Raw genomic sequence first — 4,898 nt, forward strand, 5'->3', positions numbered from 1 at the left:
TCTATTAGTCACTGAAACAAAGTACTACGCGCATGCTCCTAGGGGCATAGATTGGTAGGAAAAGACCATCGCTCGTCCCCGACCGCCACTCATAAGGAAGACAATCAATAAATACCTCATGCTCCAACTTCGTTACATAACGGTTCACCATACGTGCATGCTACGGGAATCACAAATTTTAACACAATTATTTCTACAATCCACAACTACCCACTAGCATGACTCTAATATCACCATCTTTATATCGCAAAACTATTGCAAGGAATCAAACATATCATATTCAGTGATCTACAAGTTTTATGTAGGATTTTATGACTAACCATGTAAATGACCAATTCCTGTCATCTCTCTAAATAGGTATAAGTGAAGCAAGAGAGTTTAATTCTTTTTACAAAAGATATGCCCACGCTCTAACAAATATAAGTGAAGCAAAAGAGCATTCTACAAATAGCGGTTTCTATGTGAAGAGAAACAGGCAATCCATACTTCAAATGATATAAGTGAAGCACATGAAGCATTCTATAAGGCCATACTCAAAAGATATAAGTGAAGTGCAAAGAGCAGTCTATAAATCAGCCATGGACTATCTCATACCAGCATGGTGCATAAAAGAAAAGTGAAAACTAAATGCAAAAGACGCTCCAAGATTTGCACATATCGCATGAACGAAACGAATCCGAAAACATACCGATACTTGTTGAAGAAAGATGGGATGCCTTCAGGGGCATCCCCAAGCTTAGACGCTTGAGTCTCCTTGAATATTTACTTGGGGTGCCTTGTGCATCCCCAAGCTTGAGCTCTTGCCTCTCCTCCTTATCCTCATATCGAGACATCCTCGATCTTCGAACACTTCATCCACACAAAACTCAACAGAAAGCTCGGTAAGATCGGTTAGTATAATAAACAAATCACTGCTCTAAGTACTGTTGCAAACCAATTCATATTTTGTTTTTTGCATTGTAGCTACTGTAATATAACTTTTCCATGGCTTAATCCACTGATAGAAATTGATAGTTTCATCAAAACAAGCAAACTATACATCAAAAACAGAATCTGCCTTAAACAGGACTATGTGTAGTAATCTGAACATTCACCATACTTCTGGTAATCAAATTTTTTGAAACAATTAGGAAAAATAAAAAATCTATAATACCTAAATAGTTGATCCCCACTATCTTATTTCTCTTCGCATGCAAGCTATCCACCTCAGCAGCCCTTCCACATCGCATTCGGTTACTGGCTTACAGGAGGGCCCGACCATGAGCTGCCGCCACATCAGCACTACACTACGTAGACAATTAAAACTTTAAAGTTATGCCAAGTTCCACTCAGGTAAGTTCTCTGTTCGTTTGACCTTTCGGCTTCACAATTATTGTTTAGCAACCGACGAGTCACCCAAATCTTACAAATCCACCACCAGCCTCCATCCATTATGCCGACCCTCCTCGATTGAGACTGCCCCGGTGAACGCAGCGATGCTGCCATGCGAGATTAGCGAGCCACCCCCGGCGAGAGAGGCAGTAGCCCCGTCGCGGTGCTCCGCTCCCCATCCACTCCGACCCCGGGGAGTCGACCACACAATCTCGGTGACGTCGCCCAGACCCCATCGACAGTACCCCGGCCCCCATCGACGCTGCCACATGTGGCCTCGGCGAGCCACTCCGCGAGATGCGCCCGGGCGACCCGGCTGTGAACTGTGCGTCCGCTTTTCCGCCGAGCTGTTCGGGTGGATGCCTCTCCCGTGGGTGCTCTGCCGGCCGGTAGAGGTCTCTTCGGACCAAATCTGCTGACAACGCATCGCGTTCAGGAGTTTTCTGCGTTTCCAATCCCTGCTATCCAGCCTTTGTGGAGGAGTACCTAGGAAAGGAGGTGGATCGATTGCTGTAACTGCCCCTACGCATCCATCCTTTTGAGGTAAGCTGTAGGACTATTAGGCTACAAGTTGATCTGACGTTAACTGTTGTAGATGCAACATATAGACATGGTCCTGTGGGATATTTTTTTTCAAAGGTATATACTGTAGGCTTCTGTTTCCAATGGGGTTTGGTAATGATACGGAAGGGTCATTTTCCTTGATTTTCTTCAAAGGTGTGGATCTGTTATCATTGCTGGACCATGTACTGTCATTTGTGCACTTCTTAGGAATTGAGAAGAGTAAAGTATGAAATGCAATATTCAGCTATACGGAAAGATTCAATATGTTCAGGACTACGATCATGAGACGTTTGTTTTAAGAGGACCAAAGAAGGTTTAATATAAATCATAACGATCGAGTTCACATTGTCTAGCATTTGACCTTTTTTATATTGCCTTGCAGTATGCAGAAGATATTGAAAGCGGTTTTCGGATGTTGAAACAAAGTACAAGCGAATGTACGAGATGACATAAATCATTTTGTTGCTTTCTCGAGCAAGGTAGATATATTTGACATATCATCAACAATACAGGTTGTCTATTTTATATTGTATTCTTAGTTTAAGTTACCACGCTTCGATTCTATATTTTCTTGCAGTTGCCGCTCATCTCCGACTCCCTGTTCACTAAGCTTTGCTGGGTCGTTGATCTACATGTCCTTCTGCTCAAATATCTATTTTACGAATCAAAACATGATGCTATTTTCGGTAAATACTTTTTCATCACACATAAATAGATATGGCTCCTTTGAACATCAGTTAGTATCATGTTACCCTACTATATTGTTGGGGTAAACTTCCTTTGGTACACCAATAAAGGATCATGAACACGATGATCAAGATATATGGGAAGTTAAGCGTCACAGCTCAAATCAGCAGAAATTGCGTAATTTTTGTATACTATCTGATTGCCCGACTCCATTTTATTTGTGCCCATTTTTCATTATCTGAAATACAAATTCAGAATATGCCTATTGTCCAGGTCTTAATCTAGAGGACCAAAGATTCAATATGTTAAGGACTATGATCACTAGAAATTTGTTTCTAGAGGACTGAAGATGGTTCAATATAAATCCTTTACGATGGGCTTCATGTTTGAGATCCTAAACCATATAAATTGTCATTATTATTTTCATTTGCTTAATGTAGCTTATAAAATTTTCAAGTTTAATATATTTGTGGCAAACAAGTTCCAGCTGCGACTTGATAATTTGTATCTTGGTGCTTATTTATGTATAAATTCTCATGCCTATTCAGCCCAGACTTTCAAGACAAGGAATTAGAACTTGCTTCGGGGAAAAAGAGAAAATGAATTTGTACACTTTTGCTTCGTTGGCATGATTTGTTTTGTGCTTATTGTTGACATTGTAGCTCCATCGGTCACTATGAAGCATAGCAAGCTACTACAATGGCCAATATTAGTGTTTAGTTTACATTCTTTGCAGACCTGAAGTATACATAGATGAAGATTGACTTCCTTTCGATGTCTACATTAACATTCATTCTTTGCAGATCTTAAGTACCCATAATATCTCAACATGAAAATTTGTACATTTCCACTCATAGCGTCCCCATCCAGAATATCCCTGTTCTTAGTGCGCTTACATTTACTAATATTTATGTAAGTCACATGAGATTACTTATGTCATACCTGAATGCATAATTCACATTTTTCAATCTTCATGATTATCCATAGCATTTTTTTCGTCATAAGATCATATATCTACTATGCAAACAAAGTTATTCGATTTATATGTAATCATGTGCTTATGACTAAGAGATCCCCGCAGCAACGCGTGGGGTATCATCTAGTTTGTATAGAGAGACAGTGCAAAAAGTTTCAGACCCGTTTGACGTTCCAGTAAAAAATGTAAAATCGCGCACTACAGCCAAAGTTTCTGTCTTGCACCGCACAAACCAACAAGCAATGTAAACATCCTAAAGGCAAATCTTGGAACATTATTTTTGTTTTTAAACTTTATAAAAGCACAAAACATAAATAAATGACTCTCTAAAACTTCCGGGTTGTCTTCTGATACGTCTCCAACGTATCTATAATTTTTTATTGTTCTATGCTATATTATATTTTGTTTTGGATGTTTAATGGGCTTTATTATACATTTTTATATTATTTTTGGGACTAACCTATTAACCGAAGGCCCAGCCCAAATTGCTGTTTTTTTGCCTATTTCAGTGTTTCGAAGGAAAAGGATATCAAACGGAGTCCAAACGGAATGAAACCTTCGGGAACGTGATTTTCGGAACAAACGTGATCCAGAGGACTTGGAGTCTACGTAAAGCAATCAACGAGGAAGGCACGAGGCAGGGGGGCGCGCCCACCTCCTCCAGGCGCGCCCTCCACCCTCGTGGGCCCCTCGTTGCTCCACCGACGTACTGCTTCCTCCTATATATACCCATGTACCCTGGACACATCAGAAACGGAGCCAAAAACCCTATTTTCATTGCCGCAACCTTCTGTACCCGTGAGATCCCATCTTGGGCCTTTTCCGGCGCTCCGCCGGAGGGGGCATTGATCACGGAGGGCTTCTACATCAACACCATAGCCTCTCCGATGATGTGTGAGTAGTTTACCTCAGACCTTCGGGTCCATAGTTATTAGGTAGATGGCTTCCTCTCTCTCTTTGGATCTCAATACAAAGTTCTCCTTGATCTTCTTGAATCAAGTTCTTTATGACTAATGTTGAGTCCATGGATTATATGCACTCTCATCCTTCCACCATTGCTAGCCTCTCTAATACCGCGCACCTTTTCGCCGGTATCATACACCCGCCATATACCTTCCTCAAAACAGCCACCATACCTACCTATCATGGCATTTCCATAACCATTCCGAGATATATTGCCATGCAACTTACCACCGTTCCGTTACTATGACACGCTCCATCATTGTCATATTGCTTTGCATGATCATGTAGTTGACATCGTATTTGTGGCAAAGCCACCGTTCATAATTCTTTCATACAT

At 41.0% G+C, this 4,898-nt stretch overlaps 1 long non-coding RNA gene across 1 annotated transcript; it reads left to right on the plus strand.

The window, feature by feature from the left end:
• Window positions 1–1,433: 1,433 nt before the first annotated feature.
• LOC109756269 (uncharacterized) lies at window positions 1,434–3,588 on the plus strand. The gene is made up of 3 exons (XR_002231200.4): window positions 1,434–1,914; window positions 2,318–2,414; window positions 2,513–3,588. It is a non-coding gene; the product is annotated as an uncharacterized lncRNA (long non-coding RNA).
• Window positions 3,589–4,898: the final 1,310 nt, after the last annotated feature.

This window comes from Aegilops tauschii, chromosome 4 (genome assembly GCF_002575655.3).
Source record: "Aegilops tauschii subsp. strangulata cultivar AL8/78 chromosome 4, Aet v6.0, whole genome shotgun sequence".
NCBI classification, from domain to species: domain Eukaryota; kingdom Viridiplantae; phylum Streptophyta; class Magnoliopsida; order Poales; family Poaceae; genus Aegilops; species Aegilops tauschii.